The 25,997-nt window shown below is 47.0% G+C and overlaps 2 long non-coding RNA genes across 3 annotated transcripts in view; one reads left to right on the top strand and one right to left on the bottom strand.

Annotated features, from left to right (window-relative positions):
• LOC149119578 (uncharacterized) overlaps positions 1-24,454 on the bottom strand; it is a 74,104-nt gene extending 49,650 nt beyond the window's left edge. The window contains exon 1 of one of the 2 annotated variants that reach the window (XR_016228210.1): positions 23,846-24,454. This is a non-coding gene — a long non-coding RNA (uncharacterized LOC149119578). The remainder of the gene's footprint in view (positions 1-23,845) is intronic. The other variant, XR_016228213.1, reaches the window with a different exon arrangement.
• Positions 700-4,726, top strand: LOC149119579 (uncharacterized). Its single transcript, XR_016227782.1, has 3 exons — positions 700-968; positions 1,527-1,733; positions 3,405-4,726. It is a non-coding gene; the product is annotated as an uncharacterized LOC149119579 (long non-coding RNA).
• Positions 24,455-25,997: the final 1,543 nt, after the last annotated feature.

Here is a 25,997-nt window from a genome sequence, read left to right as displayed (position 1 = left end):
AGAAGAGGCTCCGGATCACCCGCCCTCCAAGTTGCCTTTCCTTTTTGCTTCTCTGTGGTCTTTCGACACTTGTATAGCCCCAGAAAGAGGCCTTTGACACTGGGTGTGGCAACCACATTGGAGAGTGAAGCGATACGGCATCCTTGGGCTCTCAGATCTTTAGCCTTGTCTGATGCCCTTGCTTGCCACCCTGTGCCACAGTCACCCTGAGTGACACCATTCCTGCCGTCTAACCGACATGCTCTTTCTTGAGCTGGGCCTCCATGCCAGTCCCATTTGTTGCTGATCCTCTACGGCCATTAGGAAAATCCCTTCTATATCTCATATCTCCATGCTGCACTCCAATGTCACTTCCTCTACACAACTCTCGGGGACCCCTCTAACTGGACATAACGTCTCTCCTTTGAGAACCAAGAGAACATCACTGGTACTCTATAGCAACAACTACTATGCTCAATCCAAAATATGGCCATTTGCCTGTAAGTTTGATTTCTTTAATTTAGAAACTTTGTCCCATTTATCACAGGTATTCATCTGATTTGAGTTGCTATAAAATAATACTCATTGTAGAGTACTCTATAAAGAAAAAAGAGGTTTATTTAGCTCAAAGTTCTGGAGATTCAAGAAGATGACATCAGCATTTGCTCAACTCAGGTGAGGGCCTCATCACAGGTGGCTGGCATCACAGTGGTGGGACAGGAAGTCAGAGACAGGTGCAGGGGTTAGACTCACTCTTTTTATAACAATCTGCCGTCACAGGAACTAGCCAGGATCCCTCGGGAACTAGCCTTCATCCTACGACAACTACCTTTCTCTCTTCTGAAGGCAGCACCCTCCATGACCTGACCACCTTCCATGGAGCCCCACTAAAAGATTCCACCACCTCAACATGCCAGACCAGAGACCAAGCTTCCAGCATGGGAACCTTCGGACGACACACTCAAACAATATCCAGATCACAGCATAAGGTACATCTCAAAATGAAAGTAGTATCTGATCCGCACAAAGGGACTTCAGAGAGTTCATGGGAAATGTATATTTAGGAAAAATTATGCATGGACTTCAAAATTTATGGTACCAAAATCAACTTATCTTTTAATTCCACTTTATACAAACTCTTTGCAGTTTGTACGCTCAACAGAAGACACTCAGTACATGTTTGTTGAAAGACTAGATATCCAAATAAACGCAGGACGAGTAAATACTGCAACTAATGGATACAGACTGAATGGATGTACACACACAGAAATACATGGGAAAGCAGGGAGGGAGGGAGGGAGAACGGAGGAGAGAACGCGAGAGAGAAGGGAAGAGAAGGACGAAGGAAGGGAGAGCTGAGTGACCCTGCAGCTCGCTGGCGCTGAGCTGCTGCTGGCAGGGGCACTGACAGCCTCCAGGGCGGAGAGCTCACGGGCTCAGCAGTGCTCACACCTTCTCTTTGTCAGATTTTCCCTGACAGGAACCTCTCTTGTCACTGCTCATTATCTTCTCCATCTCCGAGTTGCCTCTTGTCCTCTTCCCCACAGATAGAGAAGAGAATCCAACTTAGCAGGCTCAGCATGACCATCAGGTGAGAACCAGCCTCGGCTGCCCGCAACCAGAGGGCAACCGCGATGGACGCCTGAGTAACGCGCTCTCTGAGGCGAACGAAGACAGGAACAGAATCCAAGAGGTTCCAGGCACGCTGCACCTGTCATTTCTCATGAGCAAGTGTCTTTCTACAACTGGGGCGGGTGAGCAGGACACATTTCAAGGCAGAATGAAAAAAAAAAAAAAGCTACCCTGGCAAAAATGCAAAAGAGTCATATTTTCTAGGGTTTTAAAGTAAAATAGCAAAATACAGCCAACTGAGCAAGCTATTAACCAAATAAGCAAATAAATACATTTAAAAAGCCAGATAAAACGAGCCCCAACCCCTTTACTTAGAAAAGCAACCTTTTTTGTTGTTGTTGTTAGAGTAAGCCTGATCTTTTTTAAGACTACCGCTGTTTTCGGCAGGTTTCACAGAAAGAGATGGGCAGGCTACACTCTGATTCCCTCCCTCCTCTCCAGCTCCCACTCCGGCCCCTGCCCCTGCTCCGTCCTTCTCTCCCTTTCTCTCTTCCTTTCCCTCTCCCTCTCTCATCTCTAACTTTTCTCCCCAACACAATCTCCAGCCTCTCGCGACTTTCGTCCCCCACATCCCTCTCTCTCTCTCTATTTCCCCTCGCTTCGCACTCCTCATCCCTGGGCGAGGCCCTGGTGCAAAATCCCTCTCCAAGGTGTTGTCCTTTGATCAGGAAAGCAGCAGAATCACAGCTCCCACAGACAGCTATGATGTCAGCCCAGAATTACATTCTCCTCCCGTGATATCAGACCTAGGGCTATAATCAGATTGAATATTCCGGCACAGAAAACATTTCATTTCAAAGCATTTAATAGGCATTAACTAATCTATCCTCACCAGTGAGGAAGGAGGCTCCCCACTATCACAGAGATGTAGTTCCCAGCCCCTTAACACACACAGTGCTCCCATTTGTGAAGGGAGGGAAGAGGAAGAGAAAGCAAAGCAAAAACGTGTCTGCCACACTAACTCAGTATCCCTCGTGCAAGTTTTGTTCCCTAGAAAGGTACCTCCTTATCAGATGGCAGACCCCACTGTCTTCTATTTCAAGCTTGAACTTAACAGAAGTAATTATTCCCACCCATTTCTCCTCTCAGCTAATGGAAAATGGATGGAGTGGGGGGGGGATTTCTATGAGATTAATAAAACAAAAACCCAAACCTTCACCAAAGAATAAAGCAGTGACATGCAGACGACACGAGGCAGGGAGCAGGCTGGCTGGTGCTGTTTTCAGGATATCATGATGTCGGGAAGAGGCTGAACTCTGAGTGGCTGAAAGCCTGGAGAGGAATTATTATGATCAAGGCTCAGCAGTGTGTGTGTGTGAGAGTGTGTGTGTGTGTGTGTGTGTGTAGAGGAAGTGAGAAGATGGGTGCGTGGAACCAACACTGCATGTGGGTGTGCCCCATCCCATCATTTGAAAAGCAACTCCTGTCATCCGAACAACCTTCTGCAAGAAGACAGAACAGCCTTAAGGGTGAAATTGGTTTTCTATTTTTAAAATGTTCTTCTTTGTAAATTCTCAGCGTAGCCTTCGACTATACAAGGCTCAAGGCCACTGAAAGTTTCTAAAGTTCTATGTATCTGCATCTTTACCCCCAACTACAGGTTTTTTTTCTAAAAGCTGTAGCATCGTGGTTGGACTGTTCTCAAGGCCCATCTCAGGGTTGACCAGATGTCTCAGACACCTGAGCACCTCCTGCATATGCTGGAGACTTCTGCCACCTGGCCATAGGACGCCAGGCACTACAATTCCATGAGGATGTCTGAAGGTGTCACCTCTGCTTTCTTTTCTCCTTAGAGACTCAGAATTCTGAAGCCAGGAAGGCTAGTAGAGATCAGCTGGGGTCACCTGAAGTCCAACAAAGAAGCCATTCTTCCAGACCTGGGTGCATGGCTCTTTCTGGTAAACTCCTAGTTCTCCTGTCGAGGGTGTGCCAATGAAATGTTTCATGGTCCAAATTCCTTTCTTCTCAGCCCACTCAAATAAACTGCAATCTTCTTGAGGACAGTTCAAGCAACTTTTTAGTTCTGCCATGGGCAGACTCACCCAAACTTGAGTCTGTCCATTTTCATTTCCTTCTCTTGTGTCAGCGTTGGTCTGGTCTTTGGGTTTGTACAGATCAGAAGTGAGGAGGAGTTAACATCATCAAGGCCAATCCTCAACCAGGCTTGAATGGCAGCTTGTAGATAAATGCTCCAGCCACCAGTCCTTCCAATGGGCACTTTGCTCTATATGTCCATTAGAAATTTTAACCCCTGTGTCCCTCCATTATATTGGAGTTCCTTGCTTCCCTGTCTCACTCTGCATTTCCTTTCAATTCTTCAATGGAATCAGCCTCTTACATGAATTACCTTCACCCAAGACTTTTGGTCATGTTTTGCTTTGAAGATAATCCAAGCTAAGACAGGAGGTCATTTCCTTCCCTGCCATTAATACTGAACCATGGGGGCCTGCGCTGTGGCATAGTAGACTAAGCCTCCACCTGCGGCACCAGCATCCCATTACAGGCGCTGGCTCATGTCCCGACTGTTCCACTTTTGATCCAGTTCTCTGCTGTGGCCTGGGAAAGCAGTGGAGGATGGCCCAAGTGCTTGGGCCCCTGCATCTGCGTGGGAGACCTAGAAGAAGCTCCTGGCGTTCGATCTTCTCCGCTCCGGCCATGGCGGCCACCTGGAGAGTGAACTAGGGGATGGAATTCCTTTCACTCTGTCTCTTCCTCTCTGTGTCTGTAACTCTACCTCTCAGTTGCATCTAGACTGGAAAAGCCTACTCCTCTGACCTTCCCTGGACCAAAGTTTCAGTCATGTTATTGGAATGAAGGGAAACGTAGAGGGCAGGAGTGCATCCATCCATGCTGTCTGGAACTCTAAGAGGATACGGCCTGGCCTGGCAAACCGACAATAACCTCCGGCAGTTTTTGATGAAGCAAAGAGTAAGCCAGAGTTAGCATTCCTGTGCCATCCTGGGCTCCATGTGACATGCAAGAGTTCCCAGAAGTACACAAAGGCCCCTACAAGAATAATGACCCTGGCAAGACACCAGGGAGTGCAAAAGATCCTAGAGCCAAGTGAACCAACTGAGTCACCTGAACGGGAGACTACATAGGGGTCACGGCCATACCTCGGGGGGGGGGGGGCCTTCAATGGCATCAGGGCTGAGTGGTGCCTGAGTCAGCAGGGAAGCATGCAAGTGCCTGGGAGAGGACGTTACAAGTTCACTGACCACAAACTTGGCAGCAGCCAGCATTACGGGTGCCCATCGCAGGGGAGACGTGAAGGACCCAGAAAATGGAATGACAACACTGTACAGATCAAGGAGGTACCGTGCTGCCACCTCCTACCCACCTGCCATCTTAGAGAGGATCAAGAGGACAGTGGAATTGAACGAGTGACTATTTAAAGCAGAAGAGACTGTGTTCCCCAAAGAAATTGCTTAAAGTGTTGGAGTGAAGCAGGCTTACTGCATCAAAACCAGGTGCTTGCCCACTTCCACTGCTAGGGCCTAGTTCTCTGTGTGTATGTGCTGTGCAAGTCTGCTATAGCCAATTTCCTGGCACATCTGAGTGGAGCGTGCATAACTTTTTTTTTTTTTAAGATTTATTTATTTGAGGCTGGTGCCGCGGCTCACTAGGCTAATCCTCCGCCTAGCGGCGCTGGCACACCGGGTTCTAGTCCCGGTCAGGGTGCCGGATTCTGTCCCGGTTGCCCCTCTTCCAGGCCAGCTCTCTGCTATGGCCCAGAGTGCAGTGGAGGATGGCCCAAGTGCTTGGGCCCTGCACCCCAGGGGAGACCAGGATAAGCACCTGGCTCTTGGCTTCAGATCAGCACGGTGCACCAGTCGCAGCGCGCTGGCCGCGGTGGCCATTGGAGGGTGAACCAATGGCAAAAGGAGGACCTTTCTCTCTGTCTCTCTCTCTCACTGTCCACTCAGCCTGTAAAAAAAAAAAAAAAGATTTATTTATTTGAAAGGCAAAGGCAGAGTTACAGAGAGACAGAAGCAGAAAGAGAGAGATAAGTCTTCCATATGGTGGTTCACTCCCCATGGCCTCAATAGCCAGAGCTGTGCTGATCCGAATCCAGGAGCCAGGAGCTTCTTCTGGGTCTCCCACGTGGGTGCAGGGCCCCAAGGATTTGGGCCATCTTCCATTGCTTTTCCAGGCCATAGCAGAGAGCTGGATTAGAAGTGGAGCAGCTGGGACTTGAACCGGCGCCCATATGGGATGCTGCACTGCAGGTGGTGGCTTCATCCACTACACCACAGCACCGGCCCTGAGTGCAGAAATCTTTAAACTCCTCATGGGTACCGATCTGTCAGGAAATATGGCTTCTGTCTCTAGGTTCAGGGTCTCCCGGTTGGGACAGCTTGCCATGCACGGGGCCAGGCTTACTTGGGCAGGAAATGCCGCATGAGCTGCAGAGCCACCTCCAAGTGTCTGCCTTTACCTGGGAGGCAGAAGTCAGGAATCGCAACACACTCAGCAGCGAACTGGGAAGGAGGGAAGGAGGTGGGGAGGATGGCGGCATTTGCTCCTTTCATTTCCTTGGGCAGTCTCCGCTTCCCTGCCCCCCACCTGGGCTGGATCAAGGCTGTCTGCGTCCCCTTGTCTTTCCTGGCCTCCTCTGGGACACCTCTTCTGCCATGACAGTTGCTGAGGGTTCCCCAGGGCAGGTCGAAGCATGATTTGCTTTTCAAGCTCTGCCCACTTATTGATCTCCTGTCTGAGAAATGTCAGCAGCAGCCGGGAGCTCTCCCCGCTAAGGCACTTAGCTTGGAAGCCTGTGGTATCTGCCTGTATAAGCCCTCCCGCCTCCTGCCTGTCTGGCTTTAGAACTATCCCCACCCCCACCTTGGGAAAAGTCTTGTAAGATGAGATGGCAAGAATCAAACAGCGACGTGCTTTGAACACCGGGACGGGAACCAGATTTAAATCGGGCAAAAGCTGTGAGCTCAGAGAGAGTGCCTTTCACTTCCTGCACTCCCTCCCCCTCTGCATCTTGTCCCCGCGTGTGCAGGTAGGGAAATCTTCCTGAGGAGCCCGGCCAGGGGCAGGTGCTTGCCCTGGAGTCAGAAACCGGGGCTCTGGTCCGGGAGCTGGGCAGATAAAAGCAGCCCATTATTTCAAGTGCCATCCTCCCCTCGTCCCACACCCACACCTCAAGACAATTTAAATGCAGGATTGGGAGGAGGGGAGGGGAGGGGAGGGGAAGAGAAAGAGACGGTGTGTTTAGTGGTTAAACCTTTTAAAGTTTAAGTGCATAAACAGGGCCTTCTCCGTATCTGTCTCTAGCAATTCCCATGACAGTTACAGCAAAATTACAGAAACTGGGTCGTTTATATAACCCTTTGTATTGTCAAAGCACATTACATGTCTGCTTTCCTGCACCCTGCTGAGCTGTCTTCAACTGTCAAATCCCCATACTCCAGCTCCACACACTGAGGGTGAAGGACTCTGGCAACGCGCACGCGGGGAAGCCTGGACCCTCAGGTGCAGCAGACGCGGTGAAGAGATTTCAATTCCCGCTGTGCATGTGTAAGTCCCATGTGTAAGGGGCTGTCCTCGCCTCCCTCCCCTCCACTCCCCCACCCCCACCATGGGCAACCACAACATTTGTCTTTTATTCTGGACAGGGTTGAAAGAGCTTAGTCATCTATTCATTCATTTGAAAAGGATTTATTGCATGTTTTCTGAAATACTCAGACTATGAATAGTAGGCACCAGTCACCGTTTTAGAGGATTTGTTTATATTTATTCCTTTCATCTTAATTTAAAGCAATAAGGCAGGCCCTGTTCTTATCCCCGTGTCATAGAGGAGGAAACTGAGGCACAGAGAAGTATGGCGGGTGCTGTGATGTGCTGCCCAGATGTCCCTTCGGGACTCAGGCGCTCATTCCCCTCCCCCCCCAACTGCAGGGGACAATTCACAACGAACACTTCTCCAGAAATGGTCCTCAAGGTCATTCTCCTTCCCGAGGGCAAGCCACATCCAGTGACAGGGTCACGGAGCACTGTAAGGGTCCTCCACTACAGCAGAATTCAGGGCGCTGCACAAGGCCACCCCGGCTTCAGAGGGCTCCTTTGTGACTAAGTTAGAGCAATTCAACTCTTCCCTGGCCCAGACCTGCCTCCTCTCCTCACCCACTGCTGTTGATCCTCAAAGAACTCCTCCTCGTAGGTGTCTGGCACTCAGAACTCCATCACCATCACCTCCACCTCCATCTCCATCTCCATCTCCGTCTTAGAGAGGGGAAGATATTATCATCTCCATCTCGCCAGTGAAGAAATTCAAGCACAGAGGGGTTGAATGAACTTACCCAGCTTGCAGCTAACACAGCATACACTCATGCCCAGGTCTCCAATTTCTGATGCCCTGAACTTGCCCATGGCCACTGACTCCCCATCCGAAGCTTTAGCTTGGGAGCAGGGCAGGATGCTCTTGTGTGTGAGACTTTGCACCTGTCCTGAAGGTGGCACCGGCTGCACCTTTGCTCTGCCTCTCTGCCTGAATCCCAAGGCTGTCGTACCAGCCCTGTGAACACTATCACAGTCCCTGCCCTTGGTAAAGCCCTTGCACACATGGCCACTCTGTCAGGGTTAGGCATCACTGTAGCCCACTGTTGGGGAGGGGGTCTTATGATCCCAACTGCACAGACGAGAACACGGAGACACAGACCGGTGCCCATGTCACCATCTGGTCCCATGGCCCGGCTCATGAGACTTGAAGGTAGGTGTTTCCATGACCAGTCCAGTACTCTTTCCACCGTGTCCTGCCGCACCTGTTCTCTTCCCAGCCGCTTCTTTTCCTTGAGCCCCTTTGAGCTGTGCACATGCGTATCGGGGGGGTGGGGGGACACAGCTGGAAGAAGCAGGGACACCCATTGGGAGATAACATATGCCGTGACCTGGAGGCTCTGGGAAGCTCCTCCTCAAATTCATAATGCCTCCGTCCACCACTACCACCTACAATGCCACCCCTGTCCTCAGTCCTGCGAGCTGATCATTACCTTTTCCCTAAAACCATATTTTGACAAGCAAAAAGCAACGGGAGGGCCTGGCAGAGTTGTGGTGTGGTAGGTAGAGCTGATGACTGCAACACTGGCATCCCATATGGATACCCCTTCATGCCCCAGCTGCTCTACTTCAGATCCAGCTCCCTGCTAATGGTCTGGGAAAGCAGTGGAGGATGGCCCAAGTGTTTGGCCCCTGCTACCAACATGGGAGACCCGGAAGAAACTCCTGGCTCCTGGCTTCAGGCTGGCCCAGTCCCGGCCTTTGCAGCCTTTTGGGGAGCAAACTGGCCGATAGAAGGTATCTCTTTCTATCTCTCTTCAGTCTCTGTAACTCTTTCAAATAAATAAATAAAATCTTTTTTAAAATTCAACTCATTTTTTTTAACTTTTACTTTATTTGAAAGGCAGATCGACAGAGAAAGAAGGAGAGACAGAGGCCGGCATCATGGTGTACCTGGTAGAGCCGCCGCCTGCAATGGTGGCACTCCGTATGGGCACCCATTCATGCCCCAGCTGCTCCACTTCCGATCTAGCTCCTTGGTAATGTGCCTGGGAAAGCAGCAGAAGATGACTCAAGTCCTTGGGCCCTTGCCACCCATGTGGGAGACTGGAGGAAGCACCTGGCTTCCTGGCTTCAGCCTGGCCTAGCCCCAGCTGTTGTAGTCACCTGGGCAGTGAACCAGCAGATGAAATCTCTCTCTCCCTCTAACTCTGACTCTCAAATAAGTAAATATTTAATAAGAAAAAGGTGGGGGAGGAGACTCAGAGTGAGAGAGAAAGAGAGAGAGAGAGAGAGAGAGAGAGAGAGATCTCCCACTTACTGCTTCACTCTCCAAATGGCTGCAATGGCCTGGACTGGGCCAGGCTGATGTCAGGAGCCTGGAACTCCATCCAGATCTCCCACATGGGTGGCAGGGGCCCAAGCACTTGGGCCATCTTTCTCTGCTTTCCCAGTTGCATTATCAGGGAGCTGGATAGGAAGTGGACAGCTTGGACTCGACCCAGCAATCTTATGGGATGCTGGCATCACAAGAAGAGGCTTAACCTGTTGAACCACAATGGCAGTACCATAGCTGGAACTCTTTTACACTTACATACTGCTAATGGGAATGTAAAATGATTTTAAAAAATCACTTTGAAAAAGTTGAGCAGTTTCTTTAAAAGTTAAACATATGGCTATCATTTTACTCCTAGATATTTACCCAGCAGAAAACAAGTCACGTCCAAAGACTTGTACATGGAATGTTCAGAGCAACTTTATTTGCCATACTCCAAGCCTGGAAATCACCCAAATGTCTGTCAACAGGAGAACGGACAAACAAATTGTGATACATCTAAATTTTTCATCAATAAAAAGAAAAAAGCTGTCAATGCAAGCAATAACATGGATGAATCTCAAAAACATGTTGAACAAAACCAGCCAGGTGCAAAGGGGTGCATATGAAGTTCTAGAACAGCGGTCAGAATAGTGGTTAGCTTGGTGGCAGAGGAGAAGGATTTCAGTGAAAAGAAGCACAGGGAACTTTCTAGAGAAATGGAAATGTTCTATGTCTTGATAGGGTTCTGGTTACACGGAGGTAGTCATTCACCAAAACTCATCAAAGTGTACAATTAAAATGGGTGCCTTTTGTTGTCTGTTATGTAAGTATCTACAAAGCTGACTTCAAAACCAAGGCACTGATGCAGTGGCTATGCTAGTCTTAACCCAAGGTTCCAGGAGTCGCTGGCACTTCCCTAAAACCATAATGCACCATTGTGAGCTAGATGTGTTTCACAGGAAGACAGCTCTAGCTTTCCTCAAGTTGTATTTTGACAAGAGTGTCTGCCACTCACAAGCAACACAACACTTCAAATAACCATTCTGTGTTGCAAATGCAGCAGGTTTCCTTCCCCCAACACTGCAACCCTTGGGGGCTGGGTTCCTGGGGCTGCAGGCTCATGGTGAAAACGGGGAAGGCGACCAAGGGAAGCTAAGCCAGTCTTGCCCTTTGGCTAGAGAGGAGAGCGAGGATCAGTTCTAACACTGAAGAATCACCAGGCTGTTCACCGTCTGCCAGTAAGGTGGCAGAGCAGCCACAACTGGTCAGGTGTCTAAAACTTACGCAGCTTTGAAATCACAATCTTGTCATGCCTGTTTAAATCCCCACAAACACAGTGAAATCCTATTATCTGCTATATATTACTGTGCTGACAGATGTGGGAGGGAGCTGTGGACACCATCAGCCGCACCTCATTCCCTTGGGAATGAGCTTGGAAAATTCTGTCTTGGCACAAGCCTCCTTGAGCAATCATCTCCGCCCTCCAGACTTGGGCTGGATGGGGAATGGGTGGCGGTGCAGCAGCACGCGCGCAGTACAGGGCAGCACGTGAGCATGGCTGTGCGTGCACGTGCACACACCAGCGAGAGCTGGGGCAGCAGCGTGCGAGATATTTCAGAAACTAGCAGCCGCCGCAGCACTTGGGAAGTTGAAACGCTGAAACCTGTGAAGCAATCCAAGTACAAAGCTCTCGGTTTCTAATTCCGTACCTGTTTCCAACACCTTGCAAAGAGTCAATCTGTGCAGAACCTCACGCTCTTGGCATTTCTGATACTCAGTTCTAGGAGGCTGCCGTAGCAGCAGGTGTCTAAATCATTGATTTCTTTTAGAAGAGCCTATGCCTTCAATGACTTCAAATCTTCTCTTGCAAATATTCGGGGACTTTTCAGTGTCCACATTTGGAAACACACAATACGAAAGCTCCAACCTCAGTCTTCTCCAAACCCAGGAGATATTTTTACTCATCCATCCAACATACATTTATGGTGCATCTTCGATGTGTTAGGCCCTGGATATGCAGCATCAAACAAGACAGGAAAGCCCCCTGCCCTCCAAGAGTGCATATTCTAGAGCAGGGGAAGGGAATCTTTTTTCTGCCTAGGCCCATTTGGATATTTACGGCATCATTATGGGCCAGTCAAGCTTATCAGCTTAAAAATGAGCCTCTTATAGATGTGTTGAATTTCGAGTCCTGTGTGTGGCTGCCTTGGCAGGGCCAGACCAAATGGTATATGGCCCATGGGTCAGACATTCCCCATCCCTGTTCGGGAGGAATAAAAGGAGGAAATTACGTCATCTATTAGAGCATATAGAAGGAGAAAGGTAATGTGGGGAAAGGAGAAAGTGGGCTATAATTTTCACTAAGATGGCTTGGGAAGGCCTCCCTGAAAAGAAGCTAATCGAGAAAAGACGTGGACATGAGGGTGACAGCTCTGTGGGTAGCTGGGGAGACAGCTCCAGGGAGCGCGGTCAGCCAAGTGCAGAGGCCATGAAGCAGGAATGTGATGGAGTACTAGAGAGAAACAGCAGAGGCCACGGTGGCCAGAACCAAGCATGCATGGGACACCAGGCACCGGAAGGTCCCCACAGGCCATTGGAAGATTCGGGCTTTGAATCGGAGTGAGATGGGGTTTAGAGGAAAAGAAGGATTTGCTCTAACTAGGGTCTTGAAAGGCCCACGCAAGCTGCTGTGGTGGGCTTGCACTGCACGGGCAGAAGCAGAGCAACTTCATTTTGGAACATTTTCATTTTCACATACCTAGTACCTATGTAAGTGTCAAGCAGGGACTTGGATATGCAATTTTGAAGCTGAAGGGGGATGTCTGCGCCAAAGATAAGCATTTTGCAGAGATTGGCATATATATGCTATTTAAGATCAGGAGATGGCATTGAACCACTAAGGTTGTGATTGGACACTGAACAGGAGGACGGGGGCCGGCGCTGTGGCACAGTGGGTTAAAGCCACAGCCTGCGGCGCCAGCATCAATATGGCTGGAAAATGCAATGCATCCCATATCGGGGCTGATTCCGATCCAGCTCTGTGCTAATGTGCCTGGTAAAGCAGCAGAGGATGCTCAAGTGCTTGGGCCCCTGCACCCATGTGGGAGACCTGGATGAAACTCTTGGCTCCTGACTTTGATACAGGCCATTGCAGCCATCTGAGGAGTGAACCAGCAAATGGAAGATCTCTCTGTGTCTCTCCTTCTCTCTCTTTCTATAACTCTGCCTCTCAAATAAATAAATAAATCTTTAAAAAAAAGTAACAGGAGGACCAAGAACTCAGAACTGAGTAGCACCAACATTAAATGGTTAATATATTTTCTTAAGAAAGATACTCTGCTGGCGCCGTGGCTCACTTGGCTAATCCTCAGCCTGCGGCGCTGGCACCCCAGGTTCTCGTCCCTGTTGGGGTACCGGTTTGTAGTCCTGGTTGCTCCTCTTCCAGTCCAGCTCTCTGCTGTGGCCCAGGAAGGTGGAGGATGGCCCAAGTGCTTGGGCCCTGCACCCACATGGGAGACCAGGAGGAAGCACCTGGCTCCTGGCTTCGGATCAGCGCAGCGCCGGCCGTAGCGGCCATTTGGGGGGTGAACCAATGGAGGGAAGACCTTTCTCTCAGTCTCTCTCACTGTCTAACTCTGCCAGTCAAAAAAAAAAAAAAGATCCTCACAATGTGTATCTTCTCTCTATAAATATTATCTATCACAAATAAGAGAAAACATGATATCAGATCATTTGGCATATAGTTATAAAAATTGTTTCACTGAATCATACCATGTAAATGACAATATTTTCTTGTTTCACATGTTAAAAAAAAAGAAAGAAATGAAGGGGGAATAATGAGGACTCCTGGGGTTCAATTAATGGGCTGTTCTTAATTTGGATGATGGTTATGATGGTGATCAGATGACAAAAAAAATCACTGGTCTGTATATTTAAGTGCATTTCTGGATATATGTATATATTATATATGCACACATACACAAACACTGTCTTTTAATAAAATGTCTTTTAAAAAATAAAAATCCCATCAGTGTGCTTTTTTTTCCTTGAAAACAAAAGTAGCCAGATTGAAACACGTTAAATTATTTTCAGATGACAGTAATCATGGTGCTAACTGACAGTGGGATAACACTTGTTTTCAAGTTTCCCAAGCCTACAGAGGAAAGGGAAATCATAGAATGGCAGCTTGAGACAAATTTGAGAACCCTAACCTGGTATATATGGAAGGGAGGATTTAGAGATTGAATTTATGTAAGAATTAATTCTCTTCTATTTCCATTGAGCTGCCAAAGGCTTCCATGGTATCACTGCTCAGGGGCCAGATGGGTAGGGTCTGTGATGGGGATAAAGTAGCCCTCATTTAAGATTCCTAACACTGGTGACTGTTTTATCTAGAGATGCTGGCACACCTTTGTCTTGTGATTATCAACTAGTTCATTGGGCCACCCTCCACCAAAAAAAAAAAATGCTTAGAACTTTATTGCCAGTAACCTTGAAACTGTACATGCATGGTTCTGATCCTAATTAGCATACCAAAGACTTTGAGAACTGAACTGAGGTATAGACCACTGCCTAGGTCCCAGGCAGGCCACTGGATGGCTCACATCCAGGACAGATCTGAAGTGCACTACAAAGGGTCCACAAAGTGAATTGATATGGCAGTCATAGTCTTTGGAATGTGGGTGGCAACTTGCAACTTGAACCTTACTCGGTGAAGTGCATGCTAAAACAAAAATACGAATATCCTCCATAAAACTCAAACAAGACTCAGTCTCATAAGGTCATAGGAGTCTCAGAGTGTCCAGGATGCAATCCCAAATGACTCAGCATACAAAGAACCATGAAAATGTCAAGTGATACAGGAAAAGACCATCAACAGTTGGCAATGATGCGTTGACATACTTGCTGGAATTATCTGAGATATTTTAAAGCAGCTGTTCAAGAAATTGTTCAAACAAATAATTGTAAATACTCTTGGAACAAATTTTAAAGCAGAAAGTCTCAGTGAAGAAACAAAAAGATATAGAGAAGAACCAACTGAAATTTTAAAACTTAAAAATAAAATAACCAACATTTAAAAACTTAAAGGATTGACTAAATAATCAAGCAAAGAGTCTGTGATTCTGAAGATGGATCAACAGAAACTACCCAGTCTGAATAACAGAGAAGGTCCTGAAACAATGACCAGCTCACCAAGAACCTGCGTGGTTTAATGTTCATCTCATCAGAGACCTATAAAGGGCAGGAGGAATGCAATGCTGAAAAGTCATTTGAAGAAATAATGTCTGAACCCATCCCAAGTTTGGCAAAGGAAATAGACTGACATATTCAAGATGAGTAAACCCTAAATAAGATAAACCCAAAGAAATCCATGGTAAAGTATCATGTACTGGTGAGACGTAAAGATGAAGAAAAAATTGGGATGGGTGTTGGGTGTAGAGGTTAAGACATCTCTTGGGGGGGATGCTTGTCCCTAGTATATGAGAGCCTGGGTTCCAGGTCTGGCTCTGCTATCCATTCCGGCTTCCCAGTGATGCCCACCAGGGGAGACAGCTGGTGATGCTCGAGGAGCTGGATCCCTGCCACCCACATGGGAGACCTCGATTGGGTTCCCAGCTTGGGGCTTTTGCCTGGCCCAACCCTGGCCATTGCAAGTATTTGGAGAGTTAACCAGTAGATGAGGGGTCTCTCTCTCTCTCTCTCTCCTCTCTTTCAAAGAAGTAAAATAATTTGTAAAAAGATGAAGAAAAGCTCTAGAAAGCTACCCAAGAAAAACAGTACATTATTGACAGGGGAATAGCAGTCTGAATGGCCGTGGAGTGCTCACTGCAAATGATGGAGGCCAGAAGAAAGTGGCACAATATTTTTTTAAAGCACTAAAAGAAAATAAAGCCCTGTCAACAGAATTCTAAATTGAGCTGAAATATATTTCAAGAATGAATAAAGGTGAAATAAAGATATTCTCTGAAAATAGAAAACCAAGAGACTTCGTAACCAGAAGTTCTGTTATAAAAGAACTGCTAGGCCAGCGCCATGGCTCAATAGGCTAATCCTCCGCCGTGCAGCGCCGGCACACAGGGTTCTAGTCCCGGTCGGGGTGCCGGATTCTGTCCCGGTTGCCCCTCTTCCAGGCCAGCTCTCTGCTGTGACCCAGGAGTGCAGTGGAGGATGGCCCAAGTACTTGGGCCCTGCACCCCATGGGAGACCAGGAGAAGCACCTGGCTCCTGCCTTCAGATCAGCGTGGTGCGCCGGCCGCGGCGGCCATTGGAGGGTGAACCAACGGCAAAGGAAGACCTTTCTCTCTGTCTCTCTCTCTCACTGTCCACTCTGCCTGTCAAAAAATAAATAAATAAATAAATAAAAAGAACTGCTAAAGAAGCTCTTAAAATGAAAGGAAAATAATAATAAAAAGAATCTTGGGGGGCCAGTACCATAGCTCACTAGGTTAATCCTCCACCTGCAGTGCCAGCATGCCATATGGGCTCCGGGTTCTAGTCTCAGTTGCTCCTCTTCCAGTCCAGCTCTCTGCTGTGGCCCGGGAGTGCAGAGGAGGATGGCCCAAGTGCTTGGGCCCTGTACCCACATGGGAGACCAGGAGGAAGCACCTGGCTCCTGGCTTCGGATCGGCGTAGCTCCGGGCATGGCGGGCATTTGGGGGTGAACCAACCAACGGAAGGAAGACCTTTCCCTCTGTCTCTCTCTCTCTCACTGTCTGACTCTATCTGTCAAAAAAAATTAAAAAAAAGAATCTCGGAATATCAGAAAGAAAGGAAGAGTTAGAGAAAGTCCAAATCTGGGTGAATAATATAGATCATTCTTCTATTTTTTGAGATATTAAAAATGTTTGACCATTCAAAGTGAAGATTATAACATCACCGACTGGGGTATTTAATGTAAATAGATGTGATATGTAAGACAAATTGAGAAGTCTTCAAAAAGTTCATGGAAAATGTATTTAAAAGAACTATACTTGAATTTCTAGAAGTTTTGTATGAAAATACATTTATCTTTTATTTTTAAAAAAGATTTTACTTATTTATTTGAAATGTATAGCTAGAGAGAGGGAGAGAGAGAGAGTGAGCTTCCATTTGCTGGTTCACTCCCCAGATGGCCACAACAGCCAGGGCTAGGCCAGGCTGAAGCCAGGAGCCAGGAGGTTCTTCCGGATCTCCCATGTGGGTGCAGGGGCCCAAGGACTTGGGCCACCTTCTACTGCTTTCCCAGGCCATAGCAGAGAGCTGGATGGGAAATGGAGCAGGCGGGACTGGAACTGGCTCCCATATGAAATGCCAGCCCTGCAGGGGGTGGCTTAACCCGCTATACCACAGTGCTGGCCCCTATCTTTTAATGCAGATTTTCATGAAACTGAACTCCCCTTATACAGCACAGACAGAGCAGAGTAAAGGTGGTAAATTTGCTACATTTCTGTTCAAGTGGCAAAATACTGATTCTAATTTCCTGATGAAGAGTTAAGTGTGTTTCTTATAATCCTTAGAACAACCACTAAAATGACTATATGAGATATAGCAAAAACCAACATAGATAAAACTGAATACTAAAAATATTCAAATAACCATAGAACTCAACGTAAGGTAGTATCCTGGATTGAATATCAAAATAGAAGAATGAGATGAGTTGAAAAAATTGGCTAAATTCAAAATCTGGAGTTCAGTTAATAATTTACCAATTATTATTTTCTTAATTTGGGGGACCAACACTGTGGTATAGCTGGTAAAGCCGCCACTACTTGCAATGCAGGCATCCCATTTGGGCGCCAGTTTGAGTCCCAGCTGCTCCACTTCTGATCCAGCTTCCTGCTAATGCACCTGGGAAAGCAGCAGGAGATGGCCCAAGTATTTGGGTCCCTGCCACCCACGTGGGAGACCAGATGAAGCTCTTGGCTCCTGTATTTGGCCTGGCACAGCCGCAGCTGTTGCAGTCATCTGGGGAGTGAACCAGCAGATGAAAGATCGATCTCTCTCCATAATTCTGACTTTCAAATAAATAAATAAATCTTGTTTAACAATTAGGCAAGAAAGGAGAAACGTAATAACAATAGAGGGAACAAACAGAAACAAAGTAGTAGAATTAATCCAAATATATTCAGTAATTACATTAATGGAAATGATAGAAACACACAAATAAAGAGAAGATGGGTAGAATTTAATAATAAAAGAAAAACATGACCTAAGTATATGCTGTCTGCAAGAAACTCATTTCAAAGTTAATGGCATAAATAGGTTAAAAGTAAAAGGAGGAAAAAGACGTAGCATGCAAACACAAATCAAAAGAAAGCTGGCGTGGCTCTGTTAATAGTAGACAAAGAAACCTGAGAGTATAGGAAATTACCAGGGATCAGGAGGGACATTACATGATGATAAAAGCATCAATCCACCAATAAGACATAGCAATGCTAAGTATGCGTGCACCGAACAAAAGAGTTTCTACTACATGAAGCAAAAACTGACAGAATTGATAAGAGAAATAGACAAATTCACAATTAGAGTTAGAAACTTTTCAGCACTCCTTTCTCAGTAATAGAACTGGGAGGCAGAAAATCAGAAAGCACATAGAAGAACTGAACAATAATGGCAACCAACTGGATCTAATTGACATTTATAGGACATTCTGCCCAACAACAGCAGAATACACTTTTTTTTTTCAAGTGAACACGAAACATTCACCAAGATAGACAATGTACAACAAATCTTAACAAATTTAAAAGAACTGAAATGATACAAAGCATGTCCTCAGACCATATGGATTTCAACTAGAAATCAATAATAGAAAAATAACAGGGAAAGATCTAAAACATTGGAAAGACTAACAACAAATTCTAAATAATCCAAGAGGAAATATTAGGGAAAAAGAAAAACATTATGAACTGAATGAAAATAAAAATATATCCAAATCTGTGTGATGTCTCTGTAGCAGTGCTTAGAGGAAAATTTACGGTATTAAATGCTTAAAGCGGAAAAGAAGAAAAGTCTCAAATAATCACAAATTTCCATCTTAAGAAATTTGTAAAAGAAAATTAAACCCAAATCAAGCATAAGGAAGGAAGGAAATAATACAGAGCAGAAATCACTGAAACGGAGAACCAAAAATAATAGATAAAGTCAATCAAATCCAGAACTGGTGCTTTGAAAAGCTCAATAGAATTGATAAATCTCCAATGAGGTGGAGAAAAGATAGATAGATAGATAGATAGATAGATAGAATGGAAGGAAGGAAGGAAGGAAGGAAGGAAGGACAGACAAGTTAATTAATATCAGAAAGGAAAAAGGGACTATTACTACAGACTGCAAATATTTGAAGGATAATAGGGAATAACACAAACAACTATGTGCACATGAACTTGGCAATATAGATGAAACAAACCAATTCCTTGCAAATCACAAATTAGTAAGACTCAACCAAGATGAAACAGTTAAGCAGAATACTCTATTTTTTTTTAAATAAATAAGTACTTGAATGAGCTTACTGCTTCCTCTGTGAAATTCTACATATTCATTGAGTAGTCATTTAGTGTACAGGGCAATTAAATATCCACAGTGTGGCTGCAAATAAAATGTATATTTTTTGCACATATTATACAAACTGAAATATACACAATTGGATTTCTAAGACATTTAGTTAACTAAAGCTTATTTTTGTTCTTTGGTTTAAGGCTGAATATTTACCTTCTTTTTTAAAAAAGATTTATTTATTTATTTGAAAGAGTTACATTAAAAGAGGGGGAGGGAGAGAGAGAAAGAGTGAGAGAGCGACAGCGAGAGAGAGATCTTAGGTCTGCTGGCCACTCCCCAAATGGTCACAACGGCTAGAACTGGACCAGACTGAATCCAGGAGCTTCTTCAGGGTCTCCCACGTGGGTGCAGGGGCCCAAGCACTTGGACCATCTTTCACTGCTTTCCCGGGCCATGGGTAGGGATCTGGATTGGAAGTAGAACAGCTGGGACATGAACTGGCTTTACCCTTTATGCCTCAATGATAGGCCCTGAATATTTACCTTCTAAACAATGCTCTGAGGTTGAAATTCATCTTTTATAAATTTACTGTATATAATAGGACACAAATGGTGACCTAGTAACTATTAAAGAAATTAAATCCATGGTTAAAAATCCTCCCGAAAAGAAATCATTAGGCCCAGATGGTAAATTCTACCAAACATCTAAAGATAACATAACATCAGCCTGATAAAATCTCTTCCAGAACACAGTAGAAGATGGAACTCTTCTGAACTCATTTTATGAGGCCAAAATTACTCTGATTCCAAAGCCAAACAAAGAGAGTACAAGACAGAAAATCACACACTAATCTCATGAACATAGACACAAATGAAACATTAGAAAATTGATTCCATCAATATATAAAATGATAATGCAACCAATTCAAGTTTATCCAGAAATGTAATATTCAAAAATAGATATAATTCACAATATTGACAGTTTAAAGAAGAAAAAAACCCAAATATTGTATCAACTGATGCAGAAAAAGCACTTGATAAAATTCAATAGCCGTTCATGGAGGGAAAAAAACCTCATCACACTAAAAGTAGCTCTTCTTCAACCTGATAAAAGGGCATCTATGAAAAATCTATAGTGAACAACATACTTAATGGTAAAAAAAAATGGAATGCTTTCTCCTTTGATCAGAAACAAGGTAAGGGGGATGGCATTGTGGTACAGCAGATTAACCCATTGCAGTCAGCATCCCCCATCAGTTCTGGTTCAAGTTCTGGCTGCTCCACTTCTGATCCAACTTCCCGCTAATGCACCTGGGAAGGCAACAGAAGATGGTTCAAGTAATTGGGCCCCTGCCACCATTTGGGAGACCCACATGGAGTTTCTGACTCTCAACTTTAGTATAGTCCAGACCTGGTTATTATAGTCATTTGGAGAGTGAACCAGCAGATGGAAAATCTCTCTCTCTCTCTCTCTCTCTCTCTCTCTCTCAAATAAATGATCTTCAAAAAAAGGAAATAAGGATGACCATAATTATCCCTCCAACTGAACACTACTGAATTTGGCAGAGCAGTAAGTCGAGAAAAATAAATAAAAGTTAAATATATTGGAAAGAGAGAAATAAAATTGTCCCTTTGTAGGGCACCTGATTATATATATCTAGAAAATTAAAAGGAATTTACAAAGCCCAAGCAAAAACAAAATTCCTAGAACTAATAAGTGAGGTTAGCAAGACAGGTACAAGTTCAACGTACAAAATCAAAACTGTCATTCTATGCACTAACAATGTGAAATTGAAACCTAAAAATTAGAAAAGTAACACAATTTATAACAGCTCCAAAAGAATGATCCACTGGGGCACAATTGTAGCAAACTGTGCATAGGATCTGTAAACTGAAACCTACAAAACAGTGATGAAAGACAACAAGGGAGACTTCAAAAACCCAAATGCTGTGTGCCATGCAAAGGTGATGCACCATGATCACAGGTTGTTCAGGTTCAACTCGGCAAATATGCCAATTCCCACCACCATGATTTGTACACCGAATCCCATACCAATCAAGATCCCAGCAGGATTTTTGTACATATACACGAACTAATTCTAAAATCTGTATAGAAAGGTAGAGGAACTGCAAGAGCTACAACAAATCTGAAAAAAAAAATAGGATGACAATAAATAAATCATACTGCTGGATTTTAAGACTGCAGAGCTGCAACTGAGATAGTGTGGTACTGGCAAGGCATAGATGCAGAGATCAGCAGAACAGAAGAAAGTGTCTGGAAATAAACTCACAGGACTATGGCCAACAGATTTTGGATGAAATGTCAAGGAGTAGGCCTCGCCCTCTTTTGGTGCTCTGTGGTCAGCAGTTCAAGAAGGCACCAAGAGCCCTACCTAGGGCTCCACTCTGCCCTCGGCTCCTGGAAAGAGAGCTGGCAAGCCTCTCCTACAGCCTGGGCAGAGTGTCCTAGGCAAGTGGAAAGGTTCTGGCATGACAGGGCAGCCAGTGTGGCTCAGGCACAGGCAAGCATGGGAGGGAGGAAGTAGGAGGCGGCGGTGGCCAAGGTCACCAGAGGTTGGATACAGAGGGCCTTGTTGGCCCTAGGGAGGTCTTGGGGCTTTCCTTAGAGGTGTGCCACAGAGTCGGACTCACCCTTTGGTAACATGATCATACCACAACATTAACTGAATGAATGAATGAGAGAGGCAGAAAGAGAGCTCCCAACCCCGGCTTCCCTTCACAAACGCCCACAGTGGCTGGGGCTGTGTTGAGGCCCAAGCCGGAAGCCAGGAGCTCCACGTGGACCCGCCATGTGGATGTCAGGAGCCGGGTCCTGAGCCATCACCTACTGCCTCTCAGGGTCTGCAGCAGCAGGAGTCAGAAGCTGGAGCCGGATATCAACCCCGGTCGCTTCCATGTTGGGAGGTGGACGTCTTCACCGCCAGGCCGAATGCCTATGCACCTGACTTCCCTTTCAAGACTTCCTTCACTGCTGGGTTGAGAAATGACTGAATGACTCCAGTGAAGGGGGCTACGGAGATAACCCAGGTGCCAGCCGACGGTGGCTTGGTCCCAGATGGAAGCACAGGAGGTCTGGAGATGTCATCTGATCTGCGCATGATCTAAAGGTACACATTGTGGAGTGTGTGTGTGTGTGTGTGTGCGTTAGGGGTTGTGATGAGAATTTCTTTCTGTGGGTTGTAGTATAAAGGCTGAGAACCGTGCTCTTGGAACAATTACATTTCCCTTCCATGCTGCACCCCTGCAGGCTGACTGGAGGTCCCACGAGTGCTTCAGACTCCTGGATGGAAAACCTCGAGTGGGTGAAGCAGGCAGGAGGCAAGTGTCTCCGTTTCCTAGGAACCTCTCTCTGGCTTTGCGGCCCGACGTCTGCGCAAGCAGCAGCTCTTATGCTGCCCTGCTGGATGGCCTGGGCCTCGTAGGGCCAGAAACAGAGAGGGGCCAGCCTTTGGGAAACTGAACCTACTCGCTGGGGTTTCACATCACAAAGGCATACAATATCCCCTTTCCTTCATAGCTGTGGACAACTGTGGCTCTATGCCCCGTCTCCCTAATGCAGGTGGCGGCGGAGTTTTAGCTTCTTTCCACAGCCCTGATTTGCACGGCAAGTACTCAGGGCAGATGCCCATCGTGCATTTAGTAAAGTTACCTTTCCAGGTAGCCCAGTGGCCTTCCTGCAAGAACCAGCTCAGCTGTGCAGTGACCCGGTGGGGAGGCAGGGAGATGATGCCTTCCGGTACTGCACATCCCAGGGAACTCCTTGTCCACCTGCCATCCTGGGGCTTCACTTACAAACAGCAGGGGCAGCCCTGCATGCTGAAGGCCCAGGGCAGGGCGTGCTGGGCCCAGACTGCAGCTCCATATCCGCTGAGGGCATGCACCTGTTGTTATTTTTATTTGCTCCATTCATATGCTGAAGTTCTCACCTCCAGGTCCTCGGAAGGTGGCTGTATTTGGAGCCAGTCTGCACACAGTCAAGCAAGTGGACATGAAGTGTTTAGGGCAGGCACTAAGCTGATAGGAGAGAAAGTGTGCACACATACAGAGGGAAGCCGACGGGAAGCCACAAGGAGAAGACAGCCTGCTACCTCCCAAGGCCTGCTATTACCCTGACCTTGGTTGGCTTTCCAGGTTTTAGAACTGGGAGAAACACGTTTCTGCTGTTTGAGACCCCCAGTCTGAGATGCCTGGGCCACAGCAGCCTGGGGGAAGGAGCATAAGAGTCGTCTGTTTGCATGGACCCCAGTCCAAGGTACCACAGGGGTGGGGTCCTCCAGTCGGGGTCTCATGCCCTCCGTGGAGAGCCAGCCGCCAAGACAGTGGCTGTGCAGCAGAGAGACCCCCGCCCCCAGCATCGCTCCTCTCTCCCGTGCCCTGCTTTGTAGGGCTCCGCACTGCCTGAAGAAGACCCCACAGCTGGAAGCACCTTCTTGGCAACCAGCACTCCCCCCACCCCCCTGCCCTGCACCTGCAGGTGCGGCTGCCGGTTGGGGCGAGGAGGGGCTTAGAGCGGCTGGTTGCCTCCTCCTCTCTCTGAGAAGCTTGAGCCTGGGAGCACACCTGCTTGGAGCCTTCTGGCGAGGAGCTGGGCGCTGTTTCTACCACGTGCCCCGGTGCCTCTCTGTCTGTCTTGCTTTTTTCTTAAATAAGAGAAGGCAGTTCCTTCAGTACAGGCAGCGAAAGAGAGGGAGGGGCCGGGAAATGAAAGACGCGGAGAGTGTTGCACATAACAGTGGGCAGCAGCCGACACTCAGTGTTTGCAGATGCCTTTTATTTTATATTATTTCCTCATCTGTTCAGCTTTCTTGGGCGGAAGCCAGAAAGTTAATATTCTCAGTCAAAGTCGGCCTTTTATCTGTCAGGTTCAAAATGAAACCGAGACGCTGGGTTTTAAGGTGTCTCCGCCAAAAGGCAAACATACCTTCTCAGCAGCTTGGGCCTGGGGACTGTCGCTGACGGTCGCTTGGCTGTGGCTCCTTAACCAGGGCACAGGTCACACTGGGGAACCCCGGGCGGGCTGGCTCTGGCTTTTTGGAGCCTGGTGCGATGACCTGGGGCTCTGCCGCCTCTGGGGTTATGCTGGGGTCGCAGGCAGTTGGGCAGGTTGAGGGAGGCGGAAGCGGAGGCAAGTCAGGAGGAAGCGGTTAGCCCCTGCCCAACTTCCGGTTGGGACCCTAAAAGGAGCCGCAGTGCAGAGCGGTGCGAGCACAGTTGTGAGGGTTTTAGAACATGTCTCCAATTTCTCTGAGGGTCCCTCCGTGAAGAGATGGAGCCTAATTGCCTCCCCAGAATATGAGCTGACTTTCTTGACTCACTTCTAATGAAGAGTTACCGAAGTAACAAAAAGTGACACTGTGTGCTTTCCCAGGCTAGAACATAAAAGGCAATTCAGCTGCCACCTGGCTCGCTCTCATGGGGCACTCACCTTGGGAGCCCTGAACTGCCACGTAAGAAAGCCAGCTGTCTTGAAGCTGCCATGCGGGAGGGACTTGTGGTGAGACCACACACAAAGAGAGAGAGACCAGGAGCCCAGCTGTGGCAGCCCCAGCTGTCTATGTCTTCCCAGTCCAAGCACCAGACATGTGAGGGAGGAAGCTCCACCTCCAGACATCACACTGCACCTGCACGAGAGATGGTCTGTAAGGAACACCTCCCACAGAGCCCAGCCACCTGAGACCCCAGTGATCACCACTGTGCTAAACTCAAGATGTTTGGAGTGGTTTGTTTTGCAGGAATACAAAACCAGTACGGTGGCCTTCTCCCTTCTGCTTGTCTCCTTTAAAGCAAGATTGTGGGCAGTAAGTCCTTCTGCCATGCGAGCGTATTTCAGAAAGGTTGTGGAAAATGGAATTAAAATCCAGCTTTATTTTGGTGCAAAAAAATATATTTTTTGACAGGCAGAGTTAGACAGTGAGAGAGAGAGAGAAAGACAGAGAGAAAGGTCTTCCTTTTCCGTTGGTTCACCCCACAAATGGCCGCTACAGCTGGCGCTGCGCCGATCCGAAGCAGGAGCCAGGTGCTTCTCCTGGTCTCCCATGGGGTGCAGGGCCCAAGCACTTAGGCCATGCTCCACTGCACTCCCGGGCCACAGCAGAAAGATGGACTGGAAGAGGGGCAACCGGGCAGAATCCAGCGCCCTGACCGGGACTAGAACCCGGGGTGCCGGTGCCACAGGCAGAGGATTAGCCTAGTGAGCCGTGGCGCTGGCCTCAGTGCAAAAAATCTTGAGATCCAAGCCTTGTTCGTGATATTCATTTTCCGTGAACCTTTTGAACACCCCTCAGACAAATCCCCCCTGAGCTGCTGATCTTAGATCTAAAGGCCTGCATTCCAATTCTGATTCTTCCTAATACATTTGTCTTGGTCCACTCACTCAACCCTTCTGTACCTACATATATAAAATGGGGATGTGAGAGTCAGACTAGCTTCGCTGCGCTATTAGGAAGATTCGATGAAATGGTGGATATCATTCCTCAATTTCTTGATACCCAGAGATACAAGAGCTAGAATCAATACGTTCCTTTCAAGGCTTTCCTCATGGCAGGTGTGTGGCAGAAATATGTGAGAGTATTTCAAAAAATTCAGGGAAAACGAAATTTTAAAGATATGCTTATATTGATGCAGAAAACATTTTGAAATCCAAGTGGGGCAGTGCTGTGGCGCAGTGGGGTAAAGCCCCAGCCTGCAGTGCCGGCATCCCACATGGGCGCAGGCTCAAGTCCCAGCTGCTCCATTTCTGATCCAGCTCTCTGCTATGGCCTGAGAAAGCATCAGAGGATGGCCCCAGTCCTTGGGCCCCTGCACCTATGTGGGAGACCCCGAGGAAGCTCCTGGCTTCTCATCAGCTCAGCTCCATCCGTTGCAGCCATTTAGGGAGTGAACCAGCAGTTGGAAGACCTCTCTCTCTCTCTCTCTTTCACTCTCTCTCTCTACGTCTCTCTCTACCTCTCCCTGTAACTCTTTCAAAGAAATAAAGATAAATCTTAAAAAAAGAAATCCATACATAACTCTTCCACAAATAGTTTAATGAGAAATTGCATATTATCAAAAACGATGCATGGATTTCAAAAAAA

This window comes from Oryctolagus cuniculus, chromosome X (genome assembly GCF_051225735.1).
Source record: "Oryctolagus cuniculus isolate XC-2025 breed Fujian yellow rabbit chromosome X, ASM5122573v1, whole genome shotgun sequence".
Classification (NCBI taxonomy): Eukaryota; Metazoa; Chordata; class Mammalia; order Lagomorpha; family Leporidae; genus Oryctolagus; species Oryctolagus cuniculus.
The sequence above is the reverse complement of the archived record's forward strand: the minus strand, read 5'-3'. Positions and strand labels throughout refer to the sequence as shown.